This window comes from Bicyclus anynana, chromosome 18, assembly GCF_947172395.1.
Source record: "Bicyclus anynana chromosome 18, ilBicAnyn1.1, whole genome shotgun sequence".
Classification (NCBI taxonomy): Eukaryota; Metazoa; Arthropoda; class Insecta; order Lepidoptera; family Nymphalidae; genus Bicyclus; species Bicyclus anynana.
The window spans coordinates 3,851,897-3,873,179 of NC_069100.1; the positions used below are offsets into that span (position 1 = coordinate 3,851,897).

At 37.0% G+C, this 21,283-nt stretch overlaps 1 protein-coding gene across 3 annotated transcripts in view; it reads left to right on the forward strand.

The window, feature by feature from the left end:
• Positions 1-7,625: 7,625 nt before the first annotated feature.
• The window catches only part of LOC112056691 (irregular chiasm C-roughest protein), a 117,098-nt gene continuing 103,440 nt past the window's right edge, over positions 7,626-21,283 (forward strand). For all 3 annotated transcript variants that reach the window (XM_052887161.1, XM_052887158.1, XM_052887160.1), the window contains exon 1: positions 7,626-7,813. The gene's annotated coding sequence lies outside the window, so the exon portion shown is untranslated. The remainder of the gene's footprint in view (positions 7,814-21,283) is intronic.

A 21,283-nucleotide genomic window follows, 5' to 3' on the forward strand; every position in this document is an offset into this window, starting at 1 on the left:
CTGTGTATCGGCTCCATCATCAGACCAACTCCAGACCTTCACAAAATTGTAGTGGTTTAAAATACCTTATGGAAACACTAACAAACGCACTAGCCGTCTCTACGATTTTCAAAAGTTCCCCTCGATTTCTCCAGGATGCCATCATCAGATCCTGACATGAAAAAAATGGGACCACCCTGGAATCAAACCCTTCACAACAAAAAAAGAATTTTCAAAATCGGTCCACAAATGACGGAATTATCGCTGGACATACATAAAAAAAAAAAAAAAAAAAAAAAAAAAAAAAACATACATACAGCCGAACGTAGAACCTCCTCCTTTTTGGAAGTCGGTTAACGCTCCGTTTGAAAGGAATTTGTTATAGTGACGTCATGAAAAAGTTAGAAAATAACAATCATTATGGCCGACAGGTGCTTTGGCTTGTATTATCAAAAACATATATAAAAAAATTTTAATCTAGTAGAATTTTAATGAACTATTTAAGAACATTTAAAAAAAAAGTGTCAACTAGCCTATTCCTATTAAAAGTGTGCATTGTAGCACAAGCTTTACAAACCGTACCTACGCAATATCCTACATTGAAGGTAAATATGCCCATTATGATGGAAAGTAGGATGTGAAAATAGGTGCAGAGCATTAATTCACAACAAAAAACGTGTATTTCTCTTACATTATCTAGTATATCGGTTGTTGTTAGTACAGTATCAATTACATATCGCGTATGACAAAAGCACATACAGGTTTATTTGATACTTTTTTTTTATTCTTTACAAGTTAGCCCTTGACTACAATCACACCTGATAGTAAGTGATGATGCAATCTTTAAATGGAAGCGGGCTAACTTGTTAGGAGGAGGATGAAAATCCACACCCCTTTCGGTTTCTACACGACATCGTACCGGAACGCTAAATCGCTTGGCGGTACGGCTTTGTCGGTAGGGTGGTAACTAGCCACGGCCGAAGCCTCCCACCAGCCAAACACACACTTGCAACACCCCGCGGTTTTAACCGCGTATTAGAAAGAAAGAAAGATCTTTATTTTTAAGTAATGCACATCACATTAAATCTAAAATATATGGCTTAACAGTCCACACAAACAGTGGAGCACCAAAGAATTCCCTGTAATATGTGGCATAACCTAGAAAAAGGCCCCAACTCATTTTGCCGCATACTTTCAATAAAAAAAGGATGCAGCACTGATTTTCAGTTAGGACCCAGTTCAGGTGCCGCCACGCACACAGTTCAACATCCTATATTATAGATATACTATTATAGATAATTCATCATCATCATCATCATCATATCAGCCGATGGACGTCCACTGCAGGACATAGGCCTTTTGTAGGGACTTCCAAACATCACGATGTTGAGTCACCTGCATCCAGCGAATCCCTGCGACTTGTTTGATGTCGTCAGTCCACCTGGTGGGGGGGCGGCCAACACTGCGCTTACTACTGCGGGGTCGCCATTCCAGCACTTTGGGACCCCAACGTCCATCGGCTCTTCGAACTATGTGTATATTATAGATAATTATTAAGAACTAATTTATTAGGTATTACCCATTCCATGATCATTATCATCACCAACAGCCGATGGACGTCCACTGCAAGACATAGGCCTCTTGCATGTACTTTCAAACAATACGGTCTCGAGTCGTTAGCAACCGGCGGCTCCATGCAACCCGCTTGATGTCATCGGTCCACCTAGTGGATGATCCACCAACACTTCCTGGTACGGAGTCGCTATTCCAGCACTATGGGACTTCAATTTCCATCGGCTGTTCGAACTGTGTGCTCTGCCCATAGCCACATCCGCTTCGCAATTCGCTGAGCTACGTCAGTGACTTTGGTCCTTATCCAGATTTCCTCATGCCTGATTTGATCTCGCAGAGAAACTCCAAGCATAGCTCGCTCCATCGCCCGCTTGTCTTTGAGTCTTCTTATGATGGTTAGAGTCTTTTATAATTTTTTTCGAAAATTGATGACTTTTTGCTAATTGCGTTGTCGTTTTGATTTTCTTTTTTCACAAATAAAAATTTACACACGAAACAACTTTTCATATTACATTAAAGTATGACATTAGGAGCACAATTTTCTCCCAGCGACTAAGATTATTTAAAACTTGCTCTCTTTGAGTCCTACATTTTCCGCGTACTAATTCTAAGGCTTAGTTTTGTTAAATTACAGAGCTTTAAAGAAATTATCAGTCATGTCGTACCACTACTGTGACTGGAACAACTTCCATATTACGCTCTCCCTTATTAGGATGCACAGACTAAAAGAAAGCACAGACGGACAGCCCCACTTTAAATTTGTCTATAGATTATCTATATTAATGAGTAAATCCTATGCTTAGGGACTAGTTTTTTAAGTGTAGTCTATGAGTCTCCATATCCGGGTCAATTGAAACGTTCGAGTCAAATTCAAGAAATTAAAATATTTACGTTTTATTACCACACGTTTCTTCACGACAAGCTAGTATGTATGCATCGTTACTTCATACCGTGTGTGCTGTTTAGTGCTAAATTGTGAATTTAAAGAAAAGTGAATATTGAGAATGAGTTTGTGTGGAGAGACTTGGGTGTTGGATTAATAAGAAATCTACCTAACAGATATTTAGTAGAATAGAAGTCCAAGTAAGTATATTGACTTACTTGTGTATTTAATAGACACAAGTGTATGCTTTTAGATCTTCGGTTAAAAAGTTCTTCCTCTTACTTTTTGCTATGAACTCCGTCTATATTTTCTCTTTAATCTGTGCGACTACGGTACATAGCTTATTACTTATAACAAGTTGTGTAATAATGTGGTGTGAAGAAACCTGTCCTAAAAAGATGAACTGACAGTTTCTTTGGGGGCGTGAGATAACGTTCAAAGAAGATGGACTAGCATGCAACTCTTCCTATTTACTGTTTATATATTTACTAGCGGACGGCCGCGACTTCGTCCGCGTGGAATTCAGTTTTTCACAAATCCTACGAACTATGGATTTTTCCGGGATCAAAGGTAGCCTATGTGTTAATCCAGAGTAAAATCTATTTACATTCGAAATTTCAGCCAAATCGCTTCAGTAGCCGCAGCGTAAAACATACTTACACTCTTACACACTTTCACACCTACACACAAACTTTCGGATGTCTTAGACTTTACCCGCGTATTAGATTAGTATTTGAGTCTACAAAGAAAAGAAAAGCGTAGTATTTTCAGAGCATGAGTCCCCAAACTTTCATGATAATGAACTTTTTCTTTTAGGGAATCCAATATTAAATATTTACAGTAAATCAAAGACCTGATAGCCCAGCCGTGATAGCCCACTGCCTCCGATTCCGGAGGGTGTGGGTTCGAATCCGGTCCGGGGCATGCACCTCCAACTTTGCATTTGTGTGCATTTTAAGAAATTAAATATCACACGACTCAAACGGTGAAGGACAAATATCGTGAGGAAACCTGCATACCAGAGAATTATATTAATTTTCTGTGTGTGTGAAGTCTGCCGTTGTGGACTACGTTCTGAGAGGAGATTCGAGCTCAGCAGTGAGCCGAATATGTAATAGTACTAAAGATACCCCTAAGATCAGTAATTTACATCCCATCAAAACATAAATGTAAAGTTGAAAGACAAATTTAATGTTAAAAATGTCGACTTCGCTGATGAATAAGTTACGATTTAAAAACGTGCCAAATTCTATAGATTTATACATTTAGTGAAGTGCACTTTATGCACGCCACTAAATGTATGCTAAAAAAGTCCAGGTAAAGTCGCAGGTCAAAACTGCACAATACCAGGTAGGTAAGTCAGTATGTACACGAAAATATTGCAATGTCTTTTTTCCCACTTTATCTTTTGCCAAATACACCGATCGCTGGGTTCCTGCTACTTCATGAATAAAATAAATGAATGGAAACGTTCCAGGGTTATGGTCGCGCCACACCTGCGACTCTCACTGCCGTTTTTAATAACCACGACTATCTGTTTATATATTAGTAAAATTGCTTAACCAATTCATGTACTATCAACACCTTAATATCTACTAATAAAATAAGGACGAAAGTGTAAGTGAATGTTTGTTGCCCGTCACGGGGAATTATAATAATTTTAAAATAATTTAGTAGATACTACTTTTAACTTAAGTTGCGGAAACTAAATATGATGTTATCTAATTTTTATTTCACTGGAAAACCAAATGGACTTTGTCCTGCCGGAATGTTGGCCAGTTATTTACGAATTTACCTATAAATTATTTCTATAATTTCAAAATATTGGTAAAGTGAAATAATGAAAGATACAATACAATTATTCTTCGATGTAATATAATAAAGTATTTAATAATACATGCTTTTAGGTATATAAAAGATTTTCTGACAAATCAACTCACAACTTCAGCTTGTTTAGAGATGGGTTTAACTGTTTATTTGCTTAAACGCGCTAATCTTAGGAACTACGGGTCAGATTTGAAAAAATCTTTCAGTGTTAGATAGACCATTTAACGAGGAAGCATAGGCTAATTATATTCTCCGTATTCTAACGGGAAGGGGAACCACGCGGGTGAAACCGCGCGGCGTCAGCTAGTAATATAATCATTGAGAAGCTTTTTTTTTATTCTTTACAAGTTAGCCCTTGACTACAATCTCACCTGATGGTAAGTGATGATGCAGTCTAAGATGGAAGCGGGCTAACTTGTTAGGAGGAGGATGAAAATCCACACCCCTTTCGGTTTCTACACGGCATCGCACCGGAACGCTAAATCGCTTGGCGGTACGTCTTTGCCGGTAGGGTGGCAACTAACCACGGCCGAAGCCTCCCACCAGCCAGACCTGGACAAATTAAGAAAATCTCAATCTGCCCAGCCGGGGATCGAACCCAGGACCTCCGTTTTGTAAATCCACCGCGCATACCACTGCGCCACGTAGGCCGTCAAAAAAGTGATTCTTATTTAGGCTACCACTGTATTTGATCCAGCAGTATTGATGGAAATAAACTCAACAAAAAAGTCTCAGGTGTGGCGTTACCTTTAAACTGCAGTGAGGATCGGTTTGCGAAGCATGTCGCCTGTTACTCGGGGAATTGCTCGCCATTGAGTTCCCATGGACCGAAATTGCCATAATAACGCCGTGTTTACGTCCACGAGTTCTTTTATATCTCCTATACGATCAATTAAGAGGTGTAACAGAATATGTGCAACGTACCCGATGCTATCAATGCGTCTGGGATGGTACTTATCGGATTCTTGCGATATTCCTGACTGGCGGTGGGATTCGTTTTGCCGCATAACGCGAAGGTAACACGATTGAGGCAAAGACGTAACTAGCCCGTAGCCTGGGCTCTGGGGGGGGGGGGGTCATAATTATCTATAGGTACTAATATTATAAATGCAAAAGTAAGTCTGTCTGTCTGTCTGTTACCTTCTCACGGCTAAACGCTAAACGTCGCGGTCACTAAAAAAACAGCTGAATCGATCAAGATGCATTTTGGTAATGGTAAATGGACCTTGGAGCAAAAAATATTGGATCAAATGAACTTTTTGACCCTAAAATAAGATAGAAGTGGGTGGTATATAGGGGTTGAAAGTTTGTATGGAAACTTCTTAATTTTTCAGTTACAAAAATCATGAAAAAAATACGATCAAGGTATAACGTAAAACAAGAATTCTTACAACCCAACCCCTAATGTGGTGAAATAGGGGCTGACAGTTAATAGGCTAGACTGGAACCTAGGACCTTACAATACGCAGCCACATAAGCTAACCACTGGATCATTGTATTACCATATTCTCTTTAGTTTTATGGAGTGGCATGCACTTTAGAAGACTCATTGCAAATCTGCACTCGAAATTTGCAAATAAAATTTTCCATTTCACAATTTGTACGATTTTATTTTTATTCTTTACAAGTTAGCTTTTTGGTTTCTACACGAAATCGTACCGGAACGCTAAATATCTTGGCGGTACGTCTTTGCCGGTAGAGTGGTAAGTAGCCATTGCCGCAGTCACCAGCCAGAGCTGGACCAATTAAGAAAAACCTCAATCGGCCCAGCCGGGGATCGTACCCAGGACCTTTGTCTTGTAAATTCACCGAGCATACCACAGCTCCAAACTAACCCTATGCACGCCTTACACTCTCTTTCTGATAGAATACGTATTCTAATCTAGAAATTGTAAGTTACTTAAAGAAGTAAACTAACTTAGTTAACACTTAACTGTGATTTTCTCGACATTTTCTTAAACCCGGGCCAGTGTAGCCTTCTCAGTACGTACTTCAAGTTTATGTGAAAACTATTACAGGCAAGCTGGTCCGAGTGTTCACATGAACACATGTGTTTATGTAAATTCAACAGGTCTGCTATTGAAACTCGATTCAAACTGAATTTCGTTTGCACGAAAACTACGTTGTGAATGTGTGTGCATTATTTTGTTTGTTATAGCCCAGTGGATATGACCTCTGCCTCCGATTCCAGAGGGTGAGTTCGAATCCGTTCCATGCAGCACCAACTTTTCAGTTGTGTGCATTTTAAGAAATTAAATATCACGTGTCTTAAACGGTGAAGGAAAAACATCGGGAGAAAACCTGCACACCGGAGAATTTTCTTAGTTCTCTGCGTGTTTGACGACCTCCGTGGCGCAGTGTTATGCGCGGTGGATTTACAAAACGGAGGTTCTGGGTTCGATCCCCGGCCTGGCAGACTAAGATTTTCTTAATTTGTCCAGGTCTAGCTTGTGGGAGGCTTTGGCCGTGGCTAGTTACCACCCCACCGACAAAGACGTACCGCCAAGCGATTTAGCGTTCCGGAACGATGTCGTGTAGAAACCGATAGGGGTGTGGATTTTCATCCTCCTCCTAACAAGTTAGCCCGCTTCCATCTTAGACTGCATCATCACTTACCATCATGTGAGATTGCAGTCAAGGGCTAACTTGTAAAGAATAAATAAAAAACAAAAAAGTGTGTGAAGTCTGTCAATCCGCATTGGGCCAGCGTGGTGGACTATTGGCCTAACCCCTGTCATTCTAAGGGGAGACTCGAGCTCAGCAGTGATCGGAATATGGGTTGATCGTAAGTACGCGAAAACTTCCACGAGTAACAAAATATAAAATAAGAAGATAATCTTTTACAGCTAAGTAGGACTTACAAGTTTCTCAAAGTTATAAAGAATACTTGGAGAAGTAAAACTTAAAATTTTATATTTCAAATCTGTTTATAAAAATAAAGCTGAAATTGCTTGATACTAATAAGGCTCCTTAGCTTTCTGTTTTACTTGTAATTTCTAAATAAATTCAAAATAATTTATTATGAAAAAATGGCCAAAAACTTACTAAATAAAAAAATATGGAAATAAAGTTTACTTGATAAAACGTCGTAATGTGCCCGACTATTTTCGAACCCATACGGAGCCCTTAGTATGATTTGGTTCTTGCAACGCGGCATGATCTAAACGTCCAAACGTACAAACTCCGATTGTAACAAGTGACTTTTAGCCGTTGTTTCATAATAAATTAATATGAATAACACTCACGATTCAATTCTCAAATAAATTCAAATTTAGAATACGAAAATTGTACAACAAAATACGCAACAAACAACAAAGTTGTAAGACAGATGCGTGCGCTTATCATCACAGTTGCAACGCTGTGATCTCAATGCATCGCCAGTCGCGTATCAGCCCGATGTGATGTTAGTCGCGCTCTGCGTTGTCGTTTCGCGCGCTTTCGTGTTTTGTTCGATTGTTGTTTTATGATATTGACATAATTATTGTTGTTCTGAAATTGTTGTGACTGTGTGGGAAACTTTGGTGTAGTGTTTGGATTGCGAACCGATTTCAGGTACGTTGTGTGTTCTAATTTTAAATGTTGTTGTTTTGTTTTGGACTGTATGTGTTGTTTTTATTTGGATTCGATAATCTAAATAAAATGAACGTATTAGTTAGGTATTTGGATGGAATAACAGTGATTAGATGGTTTAATGCGATTAATCTCTCACTATAGTAAGTTATTTTTCGTTTTTTTTATTGCACAATATTTATTTTTGCATTTATTATTCCTGAACCTAAAAATACAGTTTTCTGACATGATTTACGTTTACAAAAATGATTTCTCATTTAAAGGTTTTTTAATTTACCTACAAGTTTTAATAAATTCAGCCATTACCACTATATCCACCCTTTGAGAAGCGGCTGTTTTGATTATCAATTATAATTATTTTCTTTAGTTTTTGTTCCTGGTTATGAAGGTCTACCTGTCTACCAGATAATTGACATTGAATAACTTAAGAATATAGTGACTAATTTTATTTACAGTTATTAAGTTTATAATACGTACAAAATGTCACCGTCCCCATGCTATCTGAAAAACACTATAATTTTATTTACGGTTATTTTTCAAACTACCTGCTTGTTATAACAATTTAAAACAGTATTTTATAATTTTTTTTATTTACGTTTAGATAATTACGCAATTCATGCTGAAGAATAATTCTTTTTCATCTTACTTGGTCGGAAAAGTTTCTTTTGCTCGGCGAAATCAGTACGCAGAAGTAGTTTTTTGCTGCTTAGGCAGGGAAAGCAATTCAAAAGAACGTAGGTACCTTCTACCTAATGAAGTACCTACGATAGTAAATAATTTAGGACATAATAGCAAGGTACTTAAATAGTAGCTACAAAGTCGACGTGTACTAACATATACCTACAAGATGAGTACTGTTTAGCAACAAAGAAATTAGAAATGAAGGTAGAAAACGCATGTCATTTCATAACTTATTTATTTTATGCTAGGTAAGGTATGGTTTGTTTATAAAATATTATATAAAATATATTAACCATATCTATCTTTTGACGGCCTCCGTGGCGCAGTGGTATGCGCGGTGGATTTACAAAACGGAGGTCCTGGGTTCGATCCCCGGCGGAACCGATTGAGGTTTTCTTATTAGTCTAGGTCTGGCTGGTGGGAGGCATCGGCCGTGGCTAGTTACCACCCTACCGGCAAAGACGTACCGCCAAGCGATTTAGCGTTCCGGTACGATGTCGTGTAGAAACCGAAAGGGGTGTGGATTTTCATCCACCTCCTAACAAGTTAGCCCGCTTCCATCTTAGACTGCATCATCACTTACCATCAGGTGAGATTGTAGTCAAGGGCTATCTTGTAAAGAATATTTATATTAATTTATTTGTTGGTAAACAGTACTCTTCAAGAAAGGCTAGTATAGGTAACTTTGCATTTTAAATAAAAGTTTACAAAAAATTCGATTAGTCTAATTTTATTACTATAAAACAAGATTATAGTGAGTTACTCTTAAAAGATAGTCATTTGCTGTCACATATTTTTTTTAGAACTTTTAAAGGGAAACAATTCCGTTAAAACATAATTTTTGTCGTTTACGTGGTATCTACCTAGCGCACGCAACGGAATATTTTCACTCAAAAAGAATATTTTTCCCTTCATATTTTTCTTTGATGCTCTGCTCCTGTTGGTTGAAGCTTGATATTATATACTTTATAACACCTGGGACCTGCCAATGCATAGCTTTAAGCAATGTGTCAAAAAACATTTACGTAGTCGAGGTTACTACACCATTGATGAGTTCCTCAATGATAAAGATGCTTGGAGGCCATTGGATCAGCTTCCACCTTCACACAGGAATTAAAACTATAAGAAATTGTTATGTTGTCATCAATTATAATATGTATGTTTTTTGTAAAAGAGAAACTGTTCAGTTTCTTGCCGGTTCCTTCTCAGCAGAACCTGCCTTTCGAACCGGTGGTAGAATCCTTACAAGTAGTCTACTGATGTATCAAAAGTGCTTGTAAACTGAGACTCTTTGAAATAAATGAATTTTTTTGACCTGCCTTCCTCGACAAATAAACTATTTAAAACCAGAAGGACTTTCCAATTCGAACCAGTAGGCCCTGAGATTAGCGCGTTCAACCAAACAAACAAACAGCTTCATACATATTTCTATAGCCCAGTGGATATGACCTCTGACTTCGATTTGGAAGGCGTTGGTTCGAATCCAGCCCGGGGCATGCAACTCCAACTTTTTAGCTATGTGCATTCTAAGGAACTAAATATCTGACAATGTTTTAAATTTTATTCTGCCAATCCGCATTGGGTCAGCGTGGTGGACTATTAGCCTAACACATCTCATTCTGAGAGGAGACTCGTGCTCAACAGTGAGCCGAGTATGGGTTGCTAATGATGATGAAAGATTTTAAGCCGTATAAAATAATAGTGTTCATATTAGTATACATCAGCAGCGAGGAGTCTAAACAACCCGATTCCTATCGGCTTACCTTTTAAAAATCCATACACACTCGTACATATTCATAATTATAATTTATTTTATATGCTCGAAATATGTAAACAAGTTACCACAGCAGCGTGTGTGAAGTCTGCCAATCCGCATGAGCGTGGTAGACTATTGACCTAGCCCCTCTCATTCTGAGAGGAGACTCGAGCTCAGCAGTGAGCTGAATCTGAGTTGATAATGACGATGATTACCTATACCATAGCATTTTTACACTCTTTACAATAAACGCCTGCAAAAAAACACATTACGAAATTTCAGCCTTCGCCACTGGTATATATCACAAGATGATGGTGATGATCATAATGATGGTATCAGCTACTTGATTTTTTCTTCTAAGCTTCTCAGTTTGAATGTACCATTAACACTGCCAACTATAGCCTCAAGCTACGCATGTTTGCTTAAGAACAAGAAGCCATTTGAGCTTTTTTTAAAGCGGTTCTTTAATTTTATTATTAAAGCAAAACCACAAAAAGCCCCGGCCACGTATAAAGTGACAACCGAGGTTGACGTTGGACTGGAAATTATAAAAAAATAACAGTCAAGTGTGTTCAGCGTAACGCGAGATAGGGTTCCGCTGTCAGACAATTAACAAAAACATTAAATTAAACGATGACTAAATATTACTTTTGTTCTTTTCTGCGAATACATATTTGTCGAAACCGTTGTCCGATTGGCTTTGGATTTTTTTTTATTGAATTGGATTCTATTTATTGAATAACATGTCATTGTAACACATGTCGCTTCCAGTAAGCTCTAATCTTTGTTTTATTAAAACTACTCGACTATTCTACGTAACAAACATGTAATTTTAAAACTACCCGCATTTTTTAACAATTATTTGTTTAAATTTTTTGTATGTAAAATTTAAGTCTAATTAGTATGTACACACGTCAATAAATGTAAATTCAAAGCGAAATTAATGTAATTCTTTTGAGAAAAATAAAGATCTTAAACCAGAAAAAAATACTAGCAAAGGCCCCTTAGTTTCACCTACGCAGTTCCCGTTCTTGAGGGTATCGTTATCAGCGTATTTTAAGGGACTACTTACCCGACCCGCATTGAAGCAGAGTGGTGAATCCAAGCCCCATAAACCTTCTCCTATAAGGGGGAGGTCTAACTCTGTAGTGGGATGTTAAAAATTTTAAATGGACTGATAATGGTGAATTGTAAACTAGCAGTTCCAGTGAAATCGGGTGATTTGATAAGCTATTGCATTTTTAAAGTGTTTTCTTGTTATTTTCAATGTACCTAAACAGGTATTTTGAGTAATTCTGTACCTACTAATTGTATTCTAAAGTTATTAATCTATGTGGTTGAAATACACTAAATTTAAAATCTTTTAAATTCCATGTTATAAAAACTATTTATAGAGCCTTTTTTAAAATGCATATTATTTTTAAAACTTGTTCATTTACGGAACCCTAAAAAAGACACCATCAAGTGAGTAGTTGCAACAAAAAGTAGATTTACTCCGAGATGAGAGTATGACAAAACATTTTGCGGTTGCAAAACTAAACATACATTAGAATATCTACCTTATTTCAATACACGTAAGGGATATTGAACAGTATTTTGCTCGCACTACATGTGGTTACGGTTTTTGTATAACAGGTTCGATACGTTTTCCTACGTAATTAGGGCAGGTGTTTGGTGTTTGATGTTGGGACGTTTTTTCTCTTCTTTTCATCTCGATTACCAAACCAAACTAAAACTCCCTAGGGAGTAACCCTAGGGAGTTTTAGTTTGGTTCATTTGCGATCGACCAATTTTGTGTTTTCTAAATTGGCGCGGTTATGACTATTTCTCTAGGGGAATTCGGATGTGGTTAGATATTTGTACGGGGAATTTGTCATGTCTAATTTGCATGAGAAAAAATTTGGTGAATAACTTTTTTGTTATCCATCTCAGTAGAAAATATGTAGGTACTCCTATATCTTTTATTTTTATAATTTCTTTTTTTTAAAAGAATATTTGCCATATCTTTTAAATATGGCCAATACTCACATTCCCCCCCAAATAATCGGAAAATACTGTATTAGGAGTGGGTACGACAATAGTTCAACGGAGTGGGGATCGAACCACCACCCCTCGATGATGAGTCCGACCACTTTTACCGTTGGGCTATTGAGGCTCTGGATTATATTAATAGAATTGATTAGTAAATAATTTGGTCTACTTTGCTATTACTCGCGAAAGACCGACGAATCCAAGCATTCAACACGTTAATAATCCAACGTCCGGGAATCGAACCCAAGATTAATAGGGACGTCCACCCTTGAACTTTATTGCTATAAGGCATTTATTAGATGTATAGATATGCATAATATCCAAAACCAATGGGTAATGGCTTAACGAGCTCACTAAAAAAGTAACTGAGCAAAGGTAAAGGTCATATTACGTCAAGTTGAATTTATCTATACAATAAAAAAAATATGTGTTACCTCTTGACAGTGGGATCACAGAATACATAGTACAAGGAACTATTATCAGATATGAAAACAAACGCAAATCCGATGGTCTATAAACATTGAATTCAGTTTTGTTTGGCGATAAGCTTAGGCTGCGGCTAGTTACCGCCCTATCACCAATTAAATAAATTCCTCATCCAAGTTAGGCCAACGATATTTATACTATAGATATGTAATGTACAAAATCACCGCAAAAGTGATCCGAATTTAGCTACTCCACTGGGCGCACATATGCACAATTTTGTGTTTACTTACATTATATACTTAAGTACTAGCGGACGCCCGCGACTTCGTCCGCGTGGAATTTAGTTTTTCACAAATCCCTCGTGAACCGAGGATTTTTCCGGGATTAAAAGTACTCCATGCTATAATATATCTTAATACCAAATTTCAGCTAATTCGGTTAAGTTTCGAGGCGTGAGTAAACATTCATATCATTAAAATCATCAGTTTTCGCAAATCTCGGGAAACCATGAACTTTTTCTTGATAAAAAATAGCCTATGTGTTAATCCAGAGTACAATCCATTTCCATTCCAAATTTTAGCCAAATCGCTTCAGTAGTATCGGCGTTAAAGAGTAACAAACATCCAAACATACATCCAAACATCCATACAAACTTTCGCGTTTATAATATTAGTAGGATATTTATACAGGTTCCACACTTCCTGAACACACTGTTCGAAATTGTAGACAATATTTAGGTATTATTTGTTTAAATAACTTTCGTTGTTTAATAAGCGACTAAATGAAATTAAGACAATTATGCACATTTGTCTGCCTCAGTTTTGATGCCCTAGTGCCCTATCTCTTAGTATAAATATCGTGGAGTTTACGACACTTAAAATCCGATGATATTGAGAGATGATGAGTCAAATAAAGGCTCAAAGGGCTAGAACTCAGAGCTGTAAAGTTTATTAAAAAATATATGCAGTCAATTGTCGTTGAATAAAAAAAAGTTGATTTCAATCACAGTTAATTTTGTTAGTGATTTTTAAAAATGGAATGTTATTGTGTTTGTTAATTTGAAGAATTTAAGCACATCCATACATTCTAAATTATACGTCGTGACTATAGATAACAGTCGTAACATAAAATTAGCAACGCCAATACAAAACTAAACAAATAGAAATAAACTCTATGTTGTAATAGATAACATACATTATTCCATGATTGATAGATTGATGGTTCATCGCTTATTGCTTAAAAAAGCAATACGGGTATTATTCAACTACGCTCGTTTACAAAGTACGAGGCCGTTTGGGCCAAAATAAGCAACAAAATCTAAATGTGTATTACACCTTAAGATGACTTCTTAGCCTGGAAATCAGTGTTAAAATAAATATATTTTGTAGCTTGAACTTTTCGGCAGCGTATTTAAAAATAACGTTGTTTATAAAAGTTTAGTACGTTTTAAAAACAATACGCAGTTCTTGTGGGATAATTGTTGTTGTTCTCTGACTATTTGAAGCCTCAGTACAGACTTTTGGTCTGAAAGCTGGTGGACATTTTTGGGTAGTTATTTGAGGCATGTTGAAAACTAACTCTGGGAAAGTTGTTTTTTTCTTTTTGAATATATTTTTTTAGTCAACAAATATCTTTATGGCATTTTTTTTTATTAAATATTAATATTCTGAAATTATAACTGAACATTTAAAGGTTAAGAAAATTTAAAGGCCGCAGTATTTGCGTCGACTAACGAAATGAATGTAAAATACTGTTTATCAAACTAAAGCACCTCTTATCATGCACGTGTTAGTTTAGGAGTATCGCCTACGCAAATCTCTAGAAAGTATGCGTGGCCATATTAAGCAAAAAATACGACTATATTTGACGTAACCAATTGAGTTTGGCCTACGGTGTATTGACTCTTAAGCCGTGTTCATACTCGCTCCATTTAAGTTTTGACAAAAATATAAGCTAATAGTGCCAAATCACGTTTTACGCGATTTCCTATATTCGGTATTAATTCATAAAAAATCTTTAGACATGTAAGTTGATTTATAAAATGTATAAAAAAAGAAAAAATAATAAAAATCGTTTGTTTGCTAAATAACGCTTTCACGTCTACTACTTAATAATAGAAAGACGGACGGCGGTCTTTTGACTGATTTTGAAGTTTAGCGGTCGATAATTTCTAAACTATTTATTTTTGTGCTACATCTTCTAGTGAATTTTAACAAAATAGTTCATATTTTAATATTCCATTAATGTTATTGTAGTGTCATTGTGTTATCCTACTTAATATTATAAACGCGAAAGTTTGTTAAGCTGTTTGGATGTTTGTTACTCTATAACGCCGCTACTATTGAAGTGACAGTTACAGTTTACAGTAGTCAACGATTTTTGCTCGTCTTAAGATCTAGAGTGGTGAAGTCGCGACCGTCCGCTAGTATAAGTATAGAGTTAACATAGTAATGACAAGGATATTAAAAATAAAGTAGGAATGGGTTCTAAATTGCACCTCATTTTATATAAAAAAAATATATTAAAAAACCAAAAGAACTTAATGTTGTTACTGTTTAAACATTTGATTTGGATTATGGATGTGAGTCAATCTCAAATTTTTTACTATTCCGCTAAAGGTAAAGTCTTCTTAATCTACGCTGCTCTTTACTAAGCAAAGCATATTCTAACAGATCTTCCTTAGCTGGTAATTGGATGCCAATTGTATGTTGTAAAAAAGTGTATCGAAAAATTTATCGACATAACGAGGGAACTAGTTGTGTACAGATATTTGGAGAAAGGTTTCTTGTGCTGATTTCGTCTTTTAGTTCGATTATTTACTACTAAGTAGCAGGAAATATCACTATCCCTCAATAAATACTCTCATTTATTTAAAATATAATACAAAATTAAAAATGTATAATAAAAAATTTAACCCTCCCGCTGCAGGACATTTGAGTGCCCAAGCAACCGGCAGTCAGGGCTCCAGAGGCTAATTCTCAAGAACTACTAGTCCGATTTGAAAAATTATTTCAGTGATAGATAGCCCATTTATCGAGGAAGGATCCCCATATTCTTACGGGAATGGGAACCACGCTGGTAAAACCGCGCGGCGACAGCTAGTTAACGGATATAGGGTTTGTTGGAAGAGGTACAACTTTTTATCCATATTTCTGGAGATTTCTTCCTGGTATTATATCGGAAGGCTAAGTTGCTTGCACCAGACCAAATCTGAGCCAGTTTAGAAAATATAAAGTCCTTAAGTGAGAAGAACTGGGACTCGAACTCAGGATCTCTGTTGAAAATCAGACCATTACCAACTAAACTGGAGAGGTCCCAAAATAAATAGTCGAAATGTAGATAAGTAAATTGCTTTTAAAAGTCAATCGTCACGTGTTTAAATTGTAAGTCAATGCACCTTACGATATCGCATAAATTATGTGTTCTAGAATGTTAATCTATAGGATTTCCCGTTTTGAGCTAAAAACCTGTCGAATCAACTTAATCCTAATTCCTAGAGCACCGGCTGGCAAACCGAATTTTTATGACATATTTATTTTATTTAAAAAAATCTTTCTAGTTTGAAAAAGATTTTCGTATGACGAAAAAGTGTGTAAAAGCCTATTTTACTCGCTTGTGTGGAAAGTGATTTTGTATATGGAAGGTGTTGAAGCTCGGTAGTAAAAGCACAAAGTTTATAGAATTATATGCAGGTATAGGTTATAATAGCCTCAATATCTCAACGATAAGAGCCCCATTGGTCTATTGTCGTACCCACTCCTAGCACAGTCTTTCCCGACTAGTTGGAGGGGAATGGAAATATTGGTCATATTATAAAAAATATGGCAAACATTTTATTTAAAAAAAAATAATAAAAAAAAAGTTATTGCGCAAGGTATTTACTACATCTATACATTCTTGTCGCAAATAATAATTTTGCATTCTTGCTTAACAAGTAGGTATTTTTTTCTCAGAATCTTGAACAGCTTTTAATTTTAGGTATCAGTGCGCAAAACTGTACTTTATCCACTAGCGTCGAAAGTGGTTCAAATTTAGAATATCACAGGGCAGCTGCAAAGCGTAAGGCATAATAAAAAAATGCATGTCAATTCATACTATGCCGTCAGTCGTACTGAAGAATATGACTGTATTATTTCTTTAGGCGTGGTGGGCCGAAGCTCTATATTCCCTCTTTTATGAGGGGGAAATAGGCTGATATTTATAATGATGATTTAATTAGGAGCATCCCTACCCCACATATTATACCTACACTCTACCTCTACTAGATGCTAGAGGATCTCTAGCCTCTTAAATCCTGGGTCGGGCTACGAGATAGTGAGTTTTTTTTCTCTCTTTTCCCTTTCTTATAAGGAGGGAGGCCTGGCCCTATGGGCTGTTAAAATAGGCTGCTATTAATGATTGCTATTTGTCTTATGTAATAATCTATACTAATATGATAAAGCTGAAGAGTTGTTTGTCAGGATCTACTAGTCGGATTTTAAAAATTCTTTCAGTGTTCGATAGCCCATTTATCGAGGAAGGTTATAAGCTATATAATATCCCCTTGTTCCTACGGGAACAGGAACCACGCGGGTGTAACCGCGTGGATAAAGAGGTAAAGTTTATGGTGTTGAAAGTGGTAATCTCTGGTTCTATTGAACCGATATTGAAAATTCTTTTACCACTAGAAAACACTGTTATTTGTGAGTGTCATAGGCCATATTTTATCCCCGTATTTCACGGAACTACGCGGGTGAAACCACGGGACGTCGGTTAGTATATATTTATGATTTTCTAGTATTATCAGTGAAGTACCTTGAATAAGTATGGATGAGTAAAATTATTCATAACATAGTCGTATCTTTTTCAATTACTCAAGCCCGTAGTGTCACACAGGAATTGTTAATTAACTGTTATTAAAATGTAACAATGGTTAGCAATGTGTAGATAATTGGACGTTGTGTAATTAAGCTGTTTCACACTGACGCGGGTGAGTCAACTATTTGATATTACACATTCGGATTTATGTGGAAAAGGTCGAGTGTGAGGTATCCTTTAGCGGTTATTTTAATTGGAGATGCATAAAATCTGGTATTTATTGTGCACGATTAGTTTGCAAAGCATCCGGCGACAATTCATGTCATGGTAATCTTCGCAATGTAGCGCTAAACACAGTAGCTTTAGGTGTTACAACTAGGGGACTTTTGCGACTTAGACTTTGTCCAATTTTCCATTATGATTTTCATTGACATTTATGAACTTACTAGCGGACGCCCGCGACTTCGTCCGCGTGGAATTTAGTTTTTCACAAATCCCTCGGGAACCGTGGATTTTTCCGGTATGAAAAGTAGCCTATGTGTTAATCCAGAGTAAAATCTATTTCCATTCCAAATTTCAGCCAAATAGCTTCAGTAGCCGCAGCGTAAAAGAGGAACAAACATACTTACACACAAACTTTCGCCTTTATAATATTAGTAGGATAGTAGAATAGGATAAACTGCCCTGGAATAAGAGTACCTCTTTGAAGTCATCTGATATAAGTCATCAGGCAAAACATAGATCTACTAGGGAATGATTACAAAGCCTTTTCTAGTACCCGAGGAACATAAAAAAAGAAAAAAATATTCCGACGAACTGAAACCTTTGAAAACGACCTTTCGTCCCTTTTAAAGTCTGGAAGTCTCTTTAAAAAAGGAAGAGATAATAAAAAAATAGAGAATATCTAGACGCAATAAGAACGAAGAAATGTAGTGTGCTAACTCGGAAGTCAACATGAGGTAGTTTTTGTCCGTGTAAGTAGTACCTGCTGTGTCAACCGGTAGAAGTACAAAAGGGTTTTTAATGCTCAACAAAAAACCATAATTATATTTTACTAGTCTAATCATAAATCATTTATTTCAAGTAGGCTCAGTTTACAAGCACTTTTGACACGTCAGGTGACTATTTGTAAAGATTCTACCACCGGTTCGGAATTCAGATTCTGCTGAGAAGAAACCGGCAAGAAACTCAACAGTTGCTCTTTTTAAAAAATCATACAACATTGTAATTTAAAATTGATGATAACATTACAATTTCTTATAGTTTTACTTTTGTGTGAAGGTGGAAGCTGATCCAAAGGCCTCCAAGCGCTTTTATCTTTAAGGAACTCATCAATGTTGTAGTAATCTCGACTAAGTAAATGTTTTTTAACACATTGCTTAAAGCTATGCATTGGTAGGTCCATCACAGTCTTGAGGATCTTGTTATAGAAGAGTACACCCACTAGAACATAATATATACATTCCTATCCTACATGTATACATAGATGATTTATATATCTCAAAATTATCAGGCTTCAAGCATCAGCTTGTTCTGTGAAATAGTAAAAAATAATCGTCACCAAATCGGCGTCGTATCGGCGATTGTAAATCGGTCATAAACCGGTCCAAATTAGTTACAAAACAGCCGATATTCGGCGATAAGCATCCGTTACAATTAATCGGCCGAGGTACTACAGTGTAAACTTTGTTAATAGATTGTTGTATGTAGCCCAATGGGGCGGTGTGATTTTATGAAGTTGTTTTGGACCCAAAATATTATAATAGAGTAACTTTAATTATGCAGTGGTTACCTACTAAATATATTCGGTATAGTGTAAATTGGCTGTCGGCTCAATAGGCTAGTTGCCACTTTTTTTAAAAGGATTTTAGCCAAGCGATAGCGTTCCGGTACGATGTCGTGTAGAAACCGAAAGGGGTGTGGATTTTCATCCTCCTAATAACAAGTTAGCCCGTTTCCATCTCAGATTGCATCATCACTTACCATCAGGTGAGATGGTGTAAAGAATAATAAAAATAAATAACAGTAAAGAAAATAAAAATCCGCCACGTCATGACGTCACGTAAACTTGTAAATACTAAACTGTTTAATATCAAGACTGAGAGTAGCAATAATTGGACATGCCTTAGTTTGACGTTTATTCTTCTAGTGACATTGTGACGCCATAAAATGGTAGACACCGTTCTTGACGTTAGGAAAAATTTAAAAAATACATAATGTTTCAACTACCCTATCTTTACCCGGCTTTAGGATCTTTGGTCAAATTGTCAACAGGCTTTTGAGTAGTGGTGTATAACTGCTCGTAGAACGTCACGAACACACTCTAGATCTCGGGCTTGGAAGATTTTTAGATCTCGGGATTGAAAGACTTCAAACGCATCAACTAGCTTCGTCTAATAGACAGATCTATCGCGATTATCTTTGATTGTATTATTCTCTTGTATTAGTATCTTATGTTGTGCCGCTGGATGGTCCATATACCCTCTCCTATAATGAAGGCAGTTACGGCCTTGTACAGCGGAATTCATAGACGTTGTGGGGGCGCCCCCAGGGGATCGTTCACCCTCTGATTGTCGAATTTAAACTCAATGCGTTTGAGAATTTGGCACTCAGCGGGTGAAGGCCAATAGTCCACCACGCTGGCCCAATGCGGATTGGCAGACTTCACACACGCAGAGAATTAAGAAAATTCTTTGGTATACAGGTTTCCATACAATGTTTTTTCTTCACCGTTTGTGACACGTGATTAATTTCTTAAAATGTTCACAACTTAAAAGTTGTAGGTGCATGCTCTGGACTGGGTTTAAATCCACACTCTCCGGAATCATACTGGGCTATCACGACATTTTTAATAGATCGTTAAAATAGGTTAATAATGCTATAAGTTAATCTTACATAGGGCTTGCAATATCTACATAGCATACGCCGTTCCCGAGTCAATCCTTAGCTTATCGACAATCGACATAATTGCCTTATCGTGTCGGACGTATGTTGTACGCCGTGGAAATCAGGGCACGCCCACATTTTACGTTTTATCTGAATCATTGTATTTATGAAGACCTCTCTGGCCCAGTCGGTAGTGCTATGGTTCTCATAGAGCTCTTGGATTTGATTCCCAGCAATGTCGGTTTAAGATTTTATATTTTTCAGGTTGGTTCAGACTTGATGCCATTACTGGTAACTAGCTAAGGATTACTGGCAAGCTACAATGTAAAAACTTTTACCTCTTCCAAGTAAGTTTGCTTCCATTTAGACTGCATCATAATTTAACATCAGGTGAGATCCTAGTCAAGGGCTATCTTGTCATTGAAAAATAATATTTTTTTTAATTCTTTACAAGTAAGCCCTTGACTACAATCTCACCTGATGGTAAGTGATGATGCAATCTAAGATGGAAGCGGGCTAACTTGTTAGGAGGAGGATGAAAATCCACACTTCTTTTGGTTTCTACACGACATCGTACCGGAACGCTAAATCGCTTGGCGGTACGTCTTTGTCGGTAGGGTGGTAGCCACGGCCGAAGCCTCCCACCAGCCAGACCTGGACCAATTAATAAAACCTCAATCGGCCCAGCCGGGAATCGAAACCATGACCTCCGTCATGTAAAGCCACCGCGCATACCACTGCGCCACGGAGGCCGTCACAAAATATAAAGATATCTTACATTATACAATATTGCCAGTGATGACTTGATCTAAGACTTGGTCGCTAACTATGGGCCCCATAAGAAGGCTCCGAGTCACTCAGCGGGCGCTGAAGGG